A 20,888-nucleotide genomic window follows, 5' to 3' on the forward strand; every position below is an offset into this window, starting at 1 on the left:
ATTTAAGTTGTGTCATGTAACTAATTGAGTTGATATATAATTAATTAAAATGATATGTAATTTAGTTGATATGTAAATAAATTAGGGTGATATGTAATTAATTAAGATGATATGTAATTAAGTTGGTATGTAATTAAGGTGATATGTAATTATTTAAATTGATAATAGTTGGGTGAAATAGAAGTACTTATAAGTTAGATTTACTTTTGTTTATCGTAGGCGTTATTATAGAATAGTTTTTATTTATAGTCCTAGGTTTATTGCATCTAATATTTATAGATTTACGTTTATTTTATTTTATTTCAGTTACGTTTATTTTATTTTATTTCTGTAATTGTAATTATTGTATATTATATATCACTGCCACCGGATGTATACCCAATTGTAGTGTTAATAAATACATACACACATACATACTGTACATATCGTAGAAGCAAGTTGTATCTAATGATGCCGTAAAAGGCGAAAACGTTTATACATTATTTATATTTAATATGTAGTAACAAATGTTAATATTAAATTGATAAGTCATAAGATTGAACATTTTTACATTATTTATTGTATTTAATAACTGACATATCTGAAAATCAAAACATGAATTGTAAATTAAATAGGTACCGGATAATATATAACGAAACCTTATCTTATCTTGTTAAATATATCTCGTTATCGCCAATTCCATCGAAGCTAAATAAACAAGTAGTCGATATAGCGTTGTTAAATAACAAAAATGAGAGTGTTTCACTTGTAATACCAGGCTAAACGTTGCAATTTATCATTTAATAATAAACATGTTTAATGTGAGTTTGTTATTTTCTTTTTTCTTAAGCACTTCAGAAATACGCATTAACACCTCTTTTATGCTCACATTGATTCCTCCAATTTAAAATCCTTCATCTTTCTCTCTCTTTCCTCTGGAGTTTTAGATCATAGTCGTTGCTAGCATCCTTAAGGTTTCCACCCTATTGATATGGCCAACTATTTCTTTTCTATTCCTTTGCTATTTACGCTATACGCAGAATGGTATCAGACCTCATATATTTGTTTACAGTGATGAAAATATAAAGTAAAACAAAAGTGATCGTTAGCATTTTATTTTTTTCTTTGTGGTTTGTCTTCTAAAGGGTGTTCGACAAGTCCCGCATCATAGGCAAAATTTATGTGTGGAGTTGGCTCAACGAGAACTTCCGGAATCGGTGGATAGGACGGAGAGGACTCAGAGAATGTCCTCCAAGGTCGCCAGACTTAAACCCCCTTGACTTTGCCTTATTAGGTTATCCGAAGGAAAAGGTGAACGAAGTGAAAATTCGTCGTCTGCAACACGGATCAAAAAAGTGTCGTGAAACCACCGCTGTTTTGTTACGTCGCATTCTCAATAGCATGAAGTTTCGCCTCCAGAAGTGTTATGAACTTGGAGGTCTCATATCGAGAACGTATTATAATTTACCCTATGATGCTGGACTTGTCGGTCACTCTGTATAATAAATTGCTTTAGATTGAGTCATGATTCTTATATTTGATTTGATCCTCCAGTATAAAAGTTTCACAAAGGCATAAGTTTTAAGGAATTAATTTCCTGTTCTCAATGACAAGACGATAGAAAGAACAATGACTAGCACAGAAATGTTCACACATTTCCTACGTTATATATTAAACAATACTGACGGGTGTAAGTCTAAGAACATCTTAAAGCAGGAACTGTAAGGTTACTCCACAACGAAAATTACACAAACGTAATGCAGCGGTAAAACTGCAAGACACGTGTAAAGTTAAGTGCTAACCATCATAAAACGACAAGAGAACAAGCCAAAAGCAAATAAATGTGAATGCAGCTACTATTCTTCTGGAGAAAATGGATGCTTGCATGAACTTCATAATCAGGACGGATAATGTAACTCTTGTTCAGACTAATTCAGCTTGTATGCTAGGTGCATTATCTGGAATATAAAATCCTCACAAGTATGAGAAAAAGAAGCATGTTCATAACCTCAAAAGCGAGCTTCAGACGTTATTACTTATTTTTAACAAAACAATATTTAGGGCTCAAATCATTGTTGTAAGGCTTTATTTACTAAACACAATATACAACGCAATACAATACAATACTCTTTTCCTAATTACTTCCGCACATTTAGGATCCATACTATCACCAAATTTGAATATCCGTAAGCCTATTCATCATAATCTCAACATTCTGTTTATAAATAAAGAAATGCAATATTAATTATTAACTGATTTACAAATTTATTTACTTAATTTATTTCTACACTTCTTCATTCATTCACTTATTTGTTCATTTATTTAATTATCAGTTATTCACTTATTTAATTACTTAATTCTTTATTTACTTATTTAATTACTTAATTGTTTGTTTACTTTTTAATTACTTAACTGTTTAGTTACCTTATTTAATTAACTATTTATTTATTTAATTACTTAATTATTTATTAACTTATTTCATTACTCATTTATTTACTTACTTTATTACTTAATTATTTATTTACTTTTTATTTACTTACTTTATTATTAATTATTTATTTAATTACGTAATTATTTATTTACTTATATAATTATTATTTATGTACTTATTTACTTACTTAATTGTTTATGCATTTATTTATTTATTCATTTGCTTAATTATTTATTTGTTTAATCATTTTATTATTTCCTTCTTTAATTACTTGCTTATTTATTTACTTATTTAATTACTTGTTTTTTATTTACTTATTTAATTACTTGCTTATTCATTTACTTATTTAATTACTTGATTATTTATTTATTATTCAAGTACTTGATTATTTATTTACTTATTTAAGTACTTGATTATTTATTTACTTATTTAATTACTAGATTATTTACTTATTTAATTACTAGATTATTTATTTACTTATTTAATTACTTGATTATTTATTTACTTATTTAATAACTTGCTTATTCATTTACTTATTTAACTACTTGATTATTTATTTACCGATTTAATTATTTGATTATTTATTTAATTACGTGATTATTTAAATACTTATTAAAATACTTGATTATTTACTTCATTACTTTATTATTTATTTTCTTATTTAATTACTTATTTATTTACTTATTTAATTACTTATTTATTTACTTATTTAATTACTTAACTATTTATTTATTTATTTATTTAATCACTTTATTAAGTAGAAAGTAATAATTTATAAAGCAGTTATATTACCGGTTGTTCTTTATGGTTGTGAAACTTGGACTCTCACTTTGAGAGAGGAACATAGGTTAAAGGTGTTTGAGAGTAAGGTGCTTAGGAAAATATTTCGGGCCAAGAGGGATGAGGTTACAGGAGAATGGAGAAAGTTACACAACACAGAACTGCACGCATTGTATTCTTCACCGGACATAATTAGGAACATTAAATCCAGACGTTTGAGATGGGCAGGGCATGTAGCACGTATGGGCGAATCCAGAAATGCATATAGAGTGTTAGTTGGGAGGCCGGAGGGAAAAAGACCTTTGGGGAGGCCGAGACGTAGATGGGAAGATAATATTAAAATGGATTTGAGGGAGGTGGGATATGATGATAGAGACTGGATCAATCTTGCTCAGGATAGGGACCAATGGCGGGCTTATGTGAGGACGGTAATGAATGTCGGGGTTCCTTAAAAGCAAGTAAGTAAGTATTAACTTTTTTATTTAATTACTTAACTATTTATTTATTTTTAATTCATTTAATTATTTAATGGATTTATTTTTACTGACAGAGTTCAGGCAGTTAAGGCCTTCTCTTCCACTGAACCTGGTTCTTGATCAAAGTATCATATTAAAATAAGAATTTTTCTGTGAATCCTGAATTGTATGCTTTTGGGTAGCAATTTGTAACTTAATACCTTATTAACCATAGTATTTATATTTTAATACTTACTTACTGGCTTTTAAGGAACCCGTAGGTTCATTGCCGCCCTCACATAAGCTCGCCATTGGTCCCTATCCTGTGCAAGATTAATCCAGTCTCTATCATCATATCCCACCTCTCTCAAATCCATTTTAATATTATCTTCCCATCTACGTCTCGGCCTCCCCAAAGGTCTTTTTCCCTCCGCTTGAGGTTTCATAACAAGCTGTTTTTTACGATTCCTTCCTCTTCCAAATTTAATTAAAAATTTTCACTTCCAAATATTAGAAATCAGGGGTTCTTTTAGTATAAATTACCCTATATAGTAGTCCATGCTAGGCAATGACAGACTGGGTTCTTATTTAAAAGCTTCCTAGTAAATAACTATTTCAATTAAATTAAATTTAAACAAAATACTCTGTCTCATATTTTATTCTGTAATACTTGGCGATGTGAAAAAAATAATAATATTATTACTACGAGCATTCCATGAAGTGTTTCATGCTTATCTAGAACTAATACACAACCAATAAAATTTGAGTGTGGGTATGCTATTTATTAAATGTTCTACATTTTGCGATGTTTATCTCCTCACCCATAAAATAAACACGCAAGTGTTAGTGCCGCATTCATCTGCAACTTCTCCTGCATTGATGTATAGCGTGTAGTCTAAATAGCCAGATGTAGGTGCTATTTTCGTTCCGTTAGTCCGTCAAATGGCGGCCTTGGACATTGATCCTAATGTCATGATAGAATGAGTTATTTTTTAACTTGGAATAAAATATGGCTCGTGTCTGACCTACAATATTTAAATCTTACATACCAATGAACAGATATTTATTAGGAATAATCAATTCCAAACACAGTCAGCTGAGTTAAGCAGAGATACGTTATTTATTCAGTAGTTCTCCAGGCATTTGATAACTCGTATTCAAAGGAATCAATATTCGATTCCCTACACATCATATGATATTTGAGGTAGACAACGACTGTGAGACTGATTTCCTGAGATCACTTGGATTATTATTATTATTATTATTATTATTATTATTATTATTATTATTATTATTATTATTATTATTATTATTATTATTGTATTTATTTTGCTATATGATATATGATATGATATGATGATATATTATGATATATGAGATATGATATGATATGATATGATATGATATGATATGATATGATATGATATGATATGATATGATATGATATGATATGATATGATATATGATACGATACGATACAATATGATATGATGATATATATGATATGATATACGGTATGATATATGAGATACGATACGATACGATATGATATGATGATATATATGATATGATATATGAGATACGATACGATATATGATATGATATATTATATGATATAATATAATATGATATGATATGATATGATATGATATGATATGATGTGATATATGATATGATATATGATAGGATATGGTATATGATATATGGTATGATATGATATATGATATGAAATATGATATATATTTGATGTCAACATTTACATCCATGTAATGTGGACCTCACAATTTTGTATCCCGTGCCACAATTACGTTCATTATAGATATACCTTTTGTAGATGCTCTTTTTTTTTAGTTGGTTATTTAACGACGCTGTATCAACTACGAGGTTGTTTAGCGTCGTTGAGATTGGTGATAGCGAGATGGTATTTGGCGAAATGAGGCCAAGGATTCGCCGTAGATTACCTGGCATTCACCTTACGGTTGGGGAAAACCTCGGAAAAAGCCAACCAGGTAATCAGCCCAAGCGGGTATCGCCGCGCCTGCATGCAACTTCAGACCGAAAAGCAAGCGCCTTAACTGACTGAGCCACAGACGCTCTTATAATTTAACTTTCGACCCCATTTAAATTAATCAGTAGGTCTATTCCCACGTTTAAAACCTAACAACTTAATTTAGATCATACAAAATTGACAGTTTTACAACTCTGTTCTTGATTTTCAGTTCACTTATATCGAACACGTACTGTTTCTAATAATACTTGTTACTAAAACATCCTACACCATTGTTATTATGTCTGTTTCTTGTGTACATTCTATTTTCAGATCTCACTAATTTTCTACATGACATATGATATCCTAGCTAGCCTCTCCCGCCATACTCCTCACCTATTTTCATTATCTCTATCATTTTACTTAACTTCCTATTACACTCCTCTAATTCATTCAAAATTGACACTTTTATCACTCCGTTTTTTATTTTCACTTCACTTAGTCTATATTGAACACACACTGTTTTCCATAATACTAATAAGGATATATAAATTTAAATTTAGAATTTTTCATTATCTGCCTCATTTTGCACGTTTCTGTCCACGGCAAAATTCCTTTTGGGATTGCAGTTTCAAATGTTACAAAAAGTCTGATTGTCTGTTGAAATTGTTCTCCCGCCAAATCTAAATATTGGTATCGCCAACAAATTCGGTTGTTATCAGATAAATACGTATCAGTTAATAAAATAACAAACTTCATTCTGCAGAATAATTTAATCTTGTCTTTTTCTTCATTTGTTCTGAAATATAATTAAATACAAAAACATTTTTAAAGGTCAGGGTATTCAATATAATTTTTACATGATTTCATAACAATTTGCAGCGTGTAATATGGGTTGTTGATTAATTTTATGCCTAAATTGAATTTATAAACATCCCAAATCCAATACTTGAATTTTCCCTAGAAATGTTGCGATTTTCATAGGCTATCGTCCTATAAAAAAAGAATATCCGAAGTACGACTATAAGCCTGTGTTTGTTAATCATACAAATAATTATTTATTTGAATACTCTTGTATGGGAAGTCTATAAAGATTTTATACTTTCCTGAAAAATTTAATTCAATGCACTTGGGATATTAGTCAATTCAGATTTTCAATTATTGTAAGCAAATTCTATATTACATCTAACTTAGGCATTTAAAATTATATAGTAAACAAAAAATGTTTGTCACAAAGTTCTCATTCCTGACATCATTTGCTCACAATCGCTCTAGAATCCAAGTGCATTTTGCTACCAGTCAAGCAAATCAGTACTTGAAAGTTTCTTCGCACGAGATCAACATTTCAATCAGTTATTTATAATGGCCGTTCAGATTCTAGATGGGTGAGAACGTTGCGTGATGTTCGAGTTTTGCATTAGTTCTGAAGTGTCAAAATTACTTTCACTTTGAATTCGTCGTTAAGTAATTTTCTTTTCTAGGTTTGAAATTTTACAATTATTCACTAGTATGCAAGCTATCAAGTAACATAATGCTATCCATATTGTACTCTTTTCTCTCATGTGTTTTATGCGTTAGAATTCAGTTTAAGAACTTTAAGTTACAATATTTACTTCACTCCCGCACTCTTAATCTGAAAATTTCAACTTTCAATAGAATAAGATAAGAATTATTGAATCTGCCTTTCTGAGCATGATTCCTTGAATCTGCCCAACTACATAATGAACCTGTGAATCACCCAACCTATCTATAAATCAGTGGATCTGTCTATCTATGGATCTATGAAATCAGTCTATCTACCTATGAATTTGTGAAATCAGTCTATCTACCCATGAATGTGTGAAATCAGTCTATCTACCTATGAATCTGTGAAATCAGTCTATCTACTTATGGATATTATATGAAACCAGTCTATCTACTTATAATCTGTGAAATCCGCCTATGTACCTATAAATCTGTGAAATCTGTCTGTCTAGCTATTAATGTGTCAAATTAGTCTATCTACCTAATAAATCTGTGAAATCAGTATACCTACCTACGAATCTGTGAATCTAGCTAACTACCCACCTAACGAATCTGTCAATCTAGATGTCAGCTATGAAGCTGTGAAACTAGTTGTCTTTATTTGAATCTGTGAATCTAGCTGACTACTTATGTATTTATTAATCTAGTTATCTCCCTGTAATCTGTGAATCTAGCTATCTTCCTATAATCTATGATTCTAGCTATCTTCCTATAATCTCTGAATCTAGCCACCTACCTACATATAAATCTGTGAATCTAGCTACCTACCTACATATAAATCTGTGAATCTAGCCATCTTCCTACATATGAAACTGCTAATGTAACTATCTACATACGAATTTGCGAATTTAGTTATCTACTTACGAATCTGTGAACCAATTTATCTATCTATGAATCTGTGAAGCTAGATATCTGCATATGAATCTGCGAATCTAGCTATCTGCCTATGAATCTGTGAACCCAGCTATCTATCTATGAATCTGTGAATCTAGATATCTACATATGAATCTGCGAATCCAGCTATCTACCTATGAACCTGTGAATCCAGCTATCTACTTATGAATCTGTGAATCCAGCTATCTACCTATGAATCTGTGAATCCTGCTATCTACCTATGAATCTGTGAACCCAGCTATCTATCTATGAATCTGTGAACCCAGCTATCTATCTATGAATCTGTGAATCTAGATATCTACATATGAATCTGCGAATCCAGCTATCTACCTATGAATCTGTGAATCCTGCTATCTACCTATGAATCTGTGAACCCAGCTATCTATCTATGAATCTGTGAATCTAGATATCTACATTTGAATCTGCGAATCTAGCTATCTACCTATGAATCTGTGAACCCAGCTATTTATCTATGAATCTAGCTATCTACCTATGAATCTGCGAATCCAGCTATCTATCTATGAATCTGTGAATCTATCTATCTACCTATAAATCTGTGAACCCAGTTGTCTATCTATGAATCTGTGAATCTAGATATCTGCATATGAATCTGTAAATCTAGCTATCTACCTCTGAATCTGTGAATCGAGCTATCTATCTATAAATCTGTGAATCCAGCTATCTACCTATGAATCTGTGAATCCAGCTATCTACCTATGAATCTGTGAATCCAGCTATGTACCTATGAATCTGTGAATCCAGCTATCTACCTATGAATATGTAAATCCAGCTATCTACCTATGAATCTGTGAATCTTGCTATCTACCTATGAATCTGTGAACCCGGCTATCTATCTATGAATCTGTGAATCCAGCTATCTATCTATGATACCTATGAATCCAGCTATCTATCTATGAATCTGTGAATCTAGATATCTGCATATGAATCTGTAAATCTAGCTATCTACGTATGAATCTGTGAATCCAGCAACTGTCTACCTATGAATATTTGAATTTGTCCTACTTATGCATCTGTGAATATAGCTATCTACCTATGAATCTGTGAATCTAGCTACCTAACTTAATCTATGAATTTGTCTACCTACTTGGAAGTCATGATTCTACCTATCTACCGATGAATCTATGAATCCACTTACGAACAAACATTTACACATTCAACGTAATCAGAAAGATTTAAAAGGAACTATTCGACAAGCAACATTTGTAATGTAACCAATTGAACTTCACGCAAAATTAAAAAGAATTTATTTTCTGTTTATAGTCAATGATAGTACTACTTGATTATTTAGATCTATAATAAGCAAATGCGCCCGAAAAGTTATTAAAACAATAACTATTATTCGAACGACGCAGGATCAAGCTTTCTGATGGCCATCGTTTTACGAAATTAAGAGGTCTCAAAATTATTGAAAACAAAACCGACATGAATAAATAAAGTGTAGTATGAACAGGAGATAAAATCATTTACGTTATAATATAAATGACAGAGTAGAAACAGCATCATAAAATCAGGTAGGATGTCAATTTTAAAATATGCCAGGAAGCGGTATAAATTTCCATTAGGTGGAGACAGCAGATGGTCCGATGTACGTGATAGCTGAAGAGAGAGAGAGAAGGCGGAGAGTGAAAAGGGAGAACTGATCAATGGTGGATGCTGTCTGCAGACGGTGAGAGCGGGAGTCGTGATTGTTCTGTTCCGAAACATTGGTATTTTCTGACGGATGAATGGCAGTTCCAATTTAAGAAATGTGTTTCACAGTGGGGGGAAATAATAAAAAAAGCAAGAGACGAACACGTAAATCAAACTGAAACAAAACATCGGCAACGGTAAGACAGACTAGCGGCAATTCGTTAGTGGTCTGTAGTGTGAGTCATAGCTGCGCACCTACAAGTCACTTTAGCTACTGCAATGACGACAGAAATCCAACGTAAAGTGTACTAAATCGAGTCGGAAATATCTGCAATGCATGAATCTTCACACAGTGCCAACGCTAAGAATATAGAACGTATCACTTACAGATGACATAAAATATAGTTCAGCATATTTATCTGCGCTTTATGGTATCACTTTCAAAGATCCTTTCTTGTTCCAACCCAAAAGAGTTTCAAGACCTGGAATCTGATGTTCATGCAGTATATGTGACAGAGTGAAAAAAGAAGGAAACCAGTTTTTCCTAAGGAGGCCTACTAACGATAAATAAAATTTTATTTTGATGTATAATACATCAGAGTGGTTTTGAAAGGTTTTGCCTTCTAATTTTTTATTTGAAAATGGTTATAATTATTTCAACAAAACAAAATATGGTAACTTCCTACAATTTTATTATTGATATCCATATAATTATTTCTCCACATAATAGCACTGGCGATAAACACATCTCTCCCAATGGGAAAAGAGTTTCTTGTTATGTTACTATAGAATTGGCCTATTTCACTTTTACGACAGAACCATAACTTCACTTCTGTCTTAACTGCATCGTCAGAATCAAGGAACGGTTCTCTCAAGTGTTCTTTAAGTTTTGGAAACAGATGAAAATCAGATGGCTCCAGATCGAGGCTGTATGGAGCATGATCAAAGACAGTGAAACCAAGTGTTTGCACTGCATCGTCAGAATCAAGGTGCAGTCCTCTCAGATGTTCCTTAAGTTTTGGAAACAGATGAAAATCTGATGGCGCCAGATCGAGACTGTATGGAGAATGATCAAAGACAGTGAAGCCAAATGCACTGCATCATCAGAGTCAAGGTGCAGTCCTCTCAGGTGTTCTTTAAGTTTTGAGAACAGATGAGAATCTGATGGCGCCAGATCGAGACTGTATGGAGGAAGAGCAAAGACAGTGAAACCAAGTATCTGCACTGCATCGTCAGAATCAAGGTGCAGTCCTCTCAAGTGTTCTTTAAGTTTTGGGAACAGATGAAAATCTGATGAGACCAGATCGAGACTGTATGGAGGAAGAGCAAAGACAGTGAAACCAAGTGTTTGCACTGCATCGTCAGAATCAAGGTGCAGTCCTCTCAAGTGTTCTTTAAGTTTTGGGAACAGATGAAAATCTGATGAAACCAGATCGAGACTGTATGGAGGATGATCAAAGACAGTGAAACCAAGTGCACTGCATCGTCAGAGTCAAGGTGCAGTCCTCTCAGGTATCCTTTAAGTTTTGGGAACAGATGAAAATCTGATGGCGCCAGATCGAGGCTGTATGGAGAATGATCAAAGACAGTGAAACCAAGTGCACTACATCGTCAGAGTCAAGGTGCTGTCCTCTCAGGTGTTCTTTAAGTTTTTGGAACAGATGAAAATCTGATGAGACCAGATCGAGACTGTATGGAGGATGATCAAAGACAGTGAAACCTAACCCATTTAACACAAGTTTCCGGAATCTCAGTTCTGCGATTATCGGCTGCACACGCCTGCAAACCAAAATATGCCTCCTGATATTGTGTGTATACTGTAAAAATTGTAATTTGATAGACTCAATAGTTGAAGAGAAATAGCAAAATTTCTTCACTTATACACAAAAGCCATACTCTCAAACTACCCAGCCATCTTAAAAGATAATCAGATAAAAGTTATCATTTAAAAATTCTTTTTTTTTTAATTTAAGCTCAAAAAACAAAATAGTAGCGGAATTTTCCGTTCATAATATGCAAAGGATTCGTCCCTTGAAAAGACTTTCACTGAACACCTTCCACTCTGTGTATCTCCTTAATTTAAAATAGCAATTCAGAGAGTCTTGATATCCCAAGATTGAACTATCGAGCTCTTGGATTCGAGGAGGCGTCTAGCAGTCTGACCCATGACGCGACACGAACCACCTCCTCTCGGTTGTTTGTTCGTGAAACCACCACAAAGGTTGCGGGATGTATAAAATGATTTCCGTGAAAATGTTCATAATAAATAGTAGGCTAAATCGGATGACTCGAGCCGCAACATACACGCGAAGGACTAGCAATTAAGTGGCAGTCTGAATTACGGGATTACCAAACCTGGTGGCTGAGGGCAACAGGGGAAACCCATCAAGTAAGAAATAACGAGGCAGGCTGCTGATTCCGTAAGGTAATCGATGATAATGGTATTACAACACTTGACTGTAAACTGCAAACCAAACAAGCGGATCCAGCATTTCACAGGATTCATGACTTGAACGTTTTCGCTTGAGCGCATTACTGGTCTTTGCTGTATGAGTATCATTGAAGTTGGGTATTACAGCGAAATAGCAGCGAAAAATTTCTGATATAATACTACGTCTTCCTCGCCCCTGGGTATGAAAGGTAACTTAGGAATTGCCACAACGTGCACCCTCCTTTGTTCAAGTTGTCTCCCCACTGTTCTCCTTTTTCTACTTTTCTTTCACTTGTTCTCCCTGAAGTTCTTTTGTTCTGCCAGTATTCCCATTATTGAGTCAGTATTTCCCTTGTTCTGCCAGTATTCCCCTGGTTGAGTCAGTATTCCCGTTGTTAAGTCAGTATTCCCCTTGTTCTGCCAGTATTCCCTTCTTGAGTCAGTATTCCCCTTGTTCTGCCAGTATCCCCTTCTTGAGTCAGTATTCCCCTTGTGCCAGTATTTCCCTTGTTCTGCCAGTATTCCCTTGTTGAGTCAATATTCCCCTTGTTGTGCCAGTATTTCTCTTGTACTGCCACTATTCCTCTTGTTCTACCAGTATCCTCTTGTTGAGTCGATATTCCCCTTGTTCTGCCAGTTTTACCTTGTTGAGTCAGTATTTCCCTTGTTGTGGCAGTATTTCCCTTGTACTGCCACTATTCCCCTTGTTCTACCAGTATCCTCTTGTTGGGTCGATATTCCCCTTGTTCTGCCAGTATTCACTTGTTGAGTCAGTATTCCCCTTGTTGTGGCAGTATTTCCCTTGTACTGCCACTATTCCCCTTGTTCTACCAGTATCCTCTTGTTGGGTCGATATTCCCCTTGTTCTGCCAGTATTCACTTGTTGAGTCAGTATTCCCCTTGTTGTGCCAGTATTTCCCTTGTTCTGTCAGAATTCCGCTTGTTCTGCCAGTATTCCTTTGTTGAGTCAGTATTCTCCTTGTTGTGGCAGTATTTTCCTTGTTCTGCCACTATTCCCCTTGTTCTACCAGTATCCTCTTATTGAGTCAGTATTCCCCTTGTTGTGCCAATATTCCCATTGTTTTCTGTTAGTCCCCTTGTTCTCTTTATTCCCCTCGTTCTCCTTGTATTCCATTGTTCTCCTCTCTCTGTATTCTCCTCGTCCTTCCTGTACTTCCATTGTTCTTCTTTATTCCCCTTGTTCTCCCTGTATTCCCCTTGTACTCCCTGTATTCCCTTGTTCTTCCTGTAATCCCTCTGTTCTCCCTGTATTATCCTCGTTTTCCCTATATTCCCCTTGATCTCCCTAAATTCCCCTTGACCTCCCGTATTGTCCGTGAACTCCCTGTATTCCCCTTGGTCTCCCTGTATTCCCCTTCATCTCCTCTATTCTCCTTGATCTCCCTGTATTATCCTCGTTCTTCCTATATTCCCTTTGTTCGCCATGTATTTTCCTTGGTCTCCCTATATTCCCCTTGACTTCCTTTTATTTCCCTCGATCTCCCTGTATTCCCCTTGTTCTCCCTGTATTCCCCTTGATCTCCCTGAATTCTCCTTGAGCTCCCTATATTATCCTTGTTCTCCTTTATTTCCCTTTTTCTCCTTCATTCTCCTTGTATTACTGAGTCTTCTTATATTCCCCTTGTTCTCCCTGTACATCCCTTGGCCTCCCTGTATTTCCCTTAATCTCCCCGTATTCTCTTTGATCTCTCTGTAGCTATTCCCATTGATTTCTCCGTATCCCCCTTGGTGTCTGTATTTCTGTTTATCTCCATGTATTCCCCTTTTTTCTCTGTATTCCCCTTGTTCTCCCTGTATTCCCCTTGATCTCCATGTATTCCCCTTGATCTCCTCGTTTTCACATTTGTCTCCCTCTATTCTCCTTTTTCTCCCTGTATTCACTTTTTTCTCTCCCTGTATTTTTTTGTTCTCCCTGTATTACCTTTGTTCTCCTTAATTCCCCTTGATCTCCATTATTTTCCTTATTCTCCTTTATTCCCCTTGTTCTCCTTTATCCCCTTGTTCTCCTTGTATGCCATTTGTTCTCCTTCATTCCCCTTGTTCTCCTTGTATTTCCCTACTATTTCTCCTCACATTCGTGCATTGATTGATTGATTTTACGAGAGCTGGTCCAGAATGGATCCTTGTACGAGTATTTAGGCCGTTTACGCCCATAACACGCCCCATTTACAATGCGTATCTAAGTTCGACGGATGGTTCTGGTGGCAATTGTGAATCCGATGCTGAAAGGCGGACCATCCTTCCTCGGCCCTGCGGATAAGGTCCAATCATCTACTAACTAGACAAACCCAAAACCCAGAGCCCCAAGCCCTTAGAACGTAAAGTACCATCGGAAACCCGTGCTACCCCAGACATCAACCCAGCCAACTTTTATTATAACAGATGACAGCTGAAAAGAGGGGTAAGTAGAGTTTGTTGGTGAAATGAAAGAGGGAGACGGAAGTACACCGAGAAAAACTCTCTACAACACCTGGTTTTTTTTTTTTTTCCCACCACAAATAATATCCAGACTTGACTGAGTATCAAATCCGGGAAGCCTGGGTAGAAGACCAGCGCGCTAACACTGTAGTGACAGACGTGGCGTAGAAAAAGGTAGAACTCGTGAACAATCCATGTCATTTCTCGGTATCGTGGGAGGAATTTTATTCACAGAACTAGCATTTAATTTGTAATACAATTTTTTCAAAGAATATTGCTGTGTGGAGCGGATATGGGAAACATAACAAAAGTCTATTACTTGTAGAAACATTAGTATTAAACAAGATCTGCAAGGAAATACAAAAAATAAAGAATAATACAGGAAGATTAATGTGCATTTATGAAATCGTAGTAGATATAACTGAACGAAAAATATATTATAATTCTACGAACACGTCAAAAGAATAGAAGATCAAAGAAAACCGAAATACATGGACGGATGGAACAGTAAAGAAGATGCACAAAGAAAAACGCTACCTTCTTGATATAAGCCTGAAATTTAAAACAGTCATTTCGTACAACTCTCCTCAGAGGGTGGCACATGCTTTCTCATACGTTTCCTAGTTTAGCTGTAATAATTTTTTTCTCGTTGAGAATGATTTTAGCTGCAGAAGTACATATAAGCCTTATAAATGTAGAATAAAAGATATTTACAAGAATAATAAATAAATGTATGAAAACCTAATACTAGAAGAACAGAATAGAATTAGGAAGGGGAGATCTTGTATGGATGTGTTCACAATAAAACAATAGTACATTATACAACGAGCCTATAATGGTAGTAATTAAGACGCGAGTATGTTTATGAAACGAGCGCAAGCGAGTTTCATAATTTTCATACGAGCGTCTTAATTACCATTAGGGATAGTCAAGTTTCATACGACTTTTTATGCTCGACCATGTTTCTAACTTGAAATTATTCATAAGTATCCATGTTATTCTTATCTGACTGAGGAGCGGAACTGACCTTGTGCAATACCTCGTAAATTGTGAGATGTGCGAAGACGTGGAAGCATTGATTTTTTCCGAGAAACAAATGTCGATATTGACCTTGATATAATCTAGAGAGTAAAATAAACATAAATCTTGATATGACCTTGAAATTGAATTAGACATTGACAAACGAGATGACAAATTGAATTTATTTGAATATTATTTACAATTAACGCTAATTATTATAGTAACAGAACTGACTTTATTTCAAATATAGGTGATTTATTGTGCAATTGGTGAAATGAACTTGTGGGAATGTGCTTTGTGAAAGGCTGGAAGATCACGGTGAATTGATGTTAATTTGTGTGTTGTTTTTTTCGACTGAGTTTAATACTGTATTTGAGATTTCAATTTTATTTTGGATCGATGCTTCAACATAACCTTCTGCGACAGTATTGGATTTCCAGCCTCCGTGGCATATCCGAGAATAATCGATACTTGCGCTTTCATATTGCTACAATAGTATTTTCTGATTGGTGGAACACCTGAACTTTAATGAATTGGTGTACTTTAATGAGGTCCATTAAAGGGCTGCTACCAGGTGTATAATTACTACATTTCGGCATGGTCGAGCATAAATAATTTAAAAGCACAGGGAGTTCAATTCGGAACACGTTTGATTTTTACTGATGTTGTAAAGGCAGACTTTTGCTGGTTGAGTGGAAGAGAAGGCCTTACGGTCTTAAATCTGTCGACTACAATAAATTATTATTATTATTATTATTATTATTATTATTATTATTATTATTATTCTCTCTTTGCCACAGAGAAACAAAAGATTGCAGCGTCGTTGTTTACGTTCTACTCCAGATCACATATAGATTGCTCATTCCTATGTTAAAATCGGTTGTACTTTGAAGAGAACAACCGCGAGGATCGCCACCCGACCGCTGTAAACGAACACGAGATGGCAGTACAGTCGCTAATGCAATTCAAATGGGAGTTATGACGTGACTCCTTATGTAACAACTAAATGGCAGCGTAGTAAACCTGACAAAAGTTGTTACCATCAAAACCTATAACGCCGAGCAATTTGGGTATATATGATCTAGGGTTCTACATATAAAATGTTCACCTAGTAACGTTCGAGACTCGCTGGGAGTTTCAAATCCCGTGGCCGACCAATCTGACTGGGGTTACCATGGCTTCAGTCAGTTACAAAAGGCAAATGCGCGGATTGGAAATTTAAATACCATGATTAGTCACTGCCTCAATCACCAATATCACAAAATCTAAATCAGTTACATAAGCCATCTACAACACATAATAGAAACAGGAACTAAACAGTAGTAAAAACGGCCTACTGGTATACCTACAGATCCTAAACACGCGATATGACTACAGATGTTAAAGAGTGTATAAATAAACTTAACAAAAAAAAATAAAAAGAATAAAGAAACCAAGGAATAGAAGTGAATAAATCAATACAGAAAATAAATAAAAATAAATAAATAAAAACAAATGAATAAAAACAAATAAATAAATATTAATGGAAAATAAATAATATTATATTGTTGATACCAATTTATTATTTTGTGTATTTAAATATTTTAGAGCTGTAGAAATATATTATTTATCAATTTACTCCAGAGATACATCCAATTTCAGTGATTAGTTTCCTTTGGCGTAAAGCTATTACTAAAGTCTGTAACAGTGTCATCTACTGAGGGCTAGCGGAACTATTTTAAAGTTTGTCTATTTGTATAATCCAAGGTTTTGATTATATCACCTGGTTACACGATTAGAAAATTCTAGGTCAGGTATCTTCGAAAGTCAGTGTTGTGTATTGGAATCATAAATTTTAATAAATTTTTAACAACATAATATTTCATAAATAGTAATGAGATCGGAATAATCGAAAAATGTTAAAAAAATATATGGTGCAATTAAAAAAAAAAGTCTCCGTGGCACATTCTTACAAAAATAGAAAACAGTTTTAGAAAATATGTTAAAACGTTCTTTTTTTTTTCACCCGCTATAACTTTGTATCTTTATTTATTTATTTGTTTATTTATTTACTCTGGTGGAGTTAAGGTCATCAGGTTTCTCTTCCAACATCACCAGAAATGCAATACAACTACAAGAAAAATTATACATCAATGCAATGCATGTAGCCCACAAAGTGTCTTCATAAAATTAAAAATATAAAATCTCAAGTAGTGTCCCATATTTCTTACTCACCTGGTAGGTCTATCGAAACGTATAAAGTAATGCGCAACTGGAGGATTGTTTTAGTATTATAGCACAAGTTATAAAATTTTATATAAATTCGTGAATAATTCTATGGTACGCTACGAGTAAAAATAGAGGAAATTCACTAAATAAGCTAATTGAAGTATTAATACTGTTTCACCTTCATACTACCCATTCTCTTCGAATTGAGGGTAATATTGTAATAAATATTTTGCTCAAAATCAGTATTGCATGACTGTTAGATATTTGCATACTCTTGATCTTTATAGCATATTAAATCAAGACTATAAACAGATTTATCATAGCAGTCGCGTATTTTCTGCTGTAAGTTCGAATGTTAGCCAGGGAAAGGGAATGTTATATCGTAAATATATTTTTCTTTGATATACGGATGTTATTTTGAAAAGTGCATTGGTCTGTATGTTATATAATATCAATATAAAATAAAAATACTAGATTCAAATAAATTCAAGCTGATAAAATTCAACAAATACAAACAGCCAAACAATAGGTACTCAACAGCCTATCGAATAAAATGCACTGTAACGAATTAAAACGAAATTAAACAAACCGATCAAGCTAGCAATCACCTAATTCAGGTTTAACTAAACTTAACGAATCTAGAAAACCAACCAATCTAGCGAACCAAGAAAACAAATTCGAACTATCAAAGTTGATCCACATAATCAGCAAATTAACCGAATTCAATGAAGCATACACAAATGAATCTGCCAAACCGAAAAAACTAAAAGTTTGAATTATGAAATGAATCAATAATTACACCAATCAAATTGAAACAAACTCAACCTGCAAGCTGTTCAGTTTACCATATGGAGAAACCAAACATTGCAATTATCAACATATTTACCAAAATTTCTACAAAAACGAATAACTAACAACATAGGCAGAAGAAAACATTGATAATTATAACTGAATAACCAAACTCATCTGGTCGAAATAACAAAGTGAAATAAATCAAAAGGACCGATAAACCACTCGGCCGAGCCGACAAGCCGGTAAGTCACTCGATCGAGCCCACAAGTCAATCAAGAAAATCTACAAGCCAGTTCGAACAAACCTACAAGCAGTCGGGCAAGCCTACAAGCCAGTCGGGAAAACCTACAAGACAGACGAACAAACTCACAAGCCAATCGAGCAAACCCACAAGCCAATCGAGCAAACCCACAAGCCAATCGAGCAAACCCACAAGTCAATCGAGCAAACCCACAAGTCAATCGAACAAACCCATAAGTCAATCGAACAAACCCACAAGCCAGTCGACCAAACCCACAAGTCAGTCCAGCAAACCCACAAGTCAGTCGAACAAACACATAAGTCACTCGAACAAACCCACAAGCCAGTCGACCAAATCCACAAGACAATCAGCAAACCCACAAGTCAATCGAACAAACCCACAAGTCAGTCGAACAAACCCACAAGTCAGTCGAACAAACCCACAAGTCAGTCGAACAAACCCACAAGCCAGTCGAGCAAACCACAAGCTAGTCGACCAAACTCACAAGCCAATCGAGCAAACCCACAAGCCAATCGAGCAAACCCACAAGCCAATCGAGCAAACCCACAAGTCAGTCGAGCAAACCCACAAGTCAGTCGAGCAAACCCACAAGCCAATCGAGCAAGCCCATAAGTCAATCGAGCAAACCCACAAGCCAATCAAGCAAACCCACAAGTCAGTCGAGCAAACCACAAGCCAGTCGAGCAAACCACAAGCCAGTCGACCAAACCTACAACCCTATCGAGCAAACCCACAAGCCATTCAAGCAAATCTACAAGCCAGTCGAGCACACTCACAAGTCTGCCGAGTAAACCCTTAAATCTGTCGAGCAACTCACAAGTCTGTCGAGCAAACCCACTAATCTGTCAAGCAAACCCAGAAATCAATCAATCAAACACAGAAATCAGTCAATCAAACCAATAAATTAAGCAACACGTCCAAAAAATAAATTTAAAAAGTGAAATTAAGGAAATCAAACTCTAGTTTTGAAACACGTAACACTAGACGTTAAGAGAACATGAAAACATTTAACAATAGTAATTCTAAATTTTATCTATAAAACAATCATTTAATTCTTCATTTGAGATTGTTATGGCAAGAAAGTATTTCAATTTACGACACACACGGCTTATTTCAAGCAATATTAAGAAAATAATTCATTACAACGAATTACGTTAATTTTCCCTGTAGAGTAAAGATTGGTAATATTGTGATACGAATAATATTGTGATAGCTGTTTTTGAGAATTTATTATAATTTTACTGAGCGAGAGAAGGATCGATTTTGTGCTGAAATTTGTCCACGAACATTCCCTTAATACGTTGACGCAAGAAACCGATCTTTCTTTGGCTCAGTAAAATTGTAATAAATTCTCAAAAAGAACCATCACAATTTTACTCATATCACAATATTACCATCCTTCACCCTATATTCCTACTGCGACATAATTTACTTTCATATTTTCTTTTAACTCTATAATCGCATGATACGTCATCTATGTGCTATATCGAAGATGAAGATCTGATTCCAGGAGGTGTCGCTCTAAAAACGTCATGAAGTCGTGTACCGGAAATCAATCTTCCGTGACCCACGCTACATTCTTTTGTCCTACACATCTCACGGCAGAACGGAGTCTCTATCAGCTGAGGTAACAGAACTACGACCAACTTCTTTGTTGTCCGAGGGATATCTTCAATAACAAGACTTCCATATAGTTCATACATGTCCATCCTAGCGAAAAGAGTATTTTTCTTCCTCAGTGCCGAAAGTTGGGACGTCTTTGTTACTCTTTTACTTTATTTTTTCACCACGAATAAAAACACAACGCAGCATGTTGCTGTCCCAGTTTCAGAGAGATGGAATTAATGTTCATAGCATACTGTAAGCAGTCATAATTGGTAGATTATCTTTCTTCGAAAAAGGACTTTTTACACATTTGTATGTGGCATCCTGCAATATAAGTTAAATAATTTGTTAAGAAGTTAAAAATGATACTGAAGAACTGAATTTGTAATAGGTCTATAATATTTTAAAGATCGAAAATTACACGTTTGGTG

At 34.6% G+C, this 20,888-nt stretch overlaps 1 protein-coding gene across 4 annotated transcripts in view; it reads right to left on the reverse strand.

The window, feature by feature from the left end:
• Nckx30C (solute carrier family 24 member Nckx30C) overlaps positions 1-20,888 on the reverse strand; it is a 1,001,248-nt gene that overhangs the window by 543,647 nt on the left and 436,713 nt on the right. The window lies entirely within an intron of this gene.

This window comes from Periplaneta americana, chromosome 3, assembly GCF_040183065.1.
Source record: "Periplaneta americana isolate PAMFEO1 chromosome 3, P.americana_PAMFEO1_priV1, whole genome shotgun sequence".
Taxonomy (NCBI): domain Eukaryota; kingdom Metazoa; phylum Arthropoda; class Insecta; order Blattodea; family Blattidae; genus Periplaneta; species Periplaneta americana.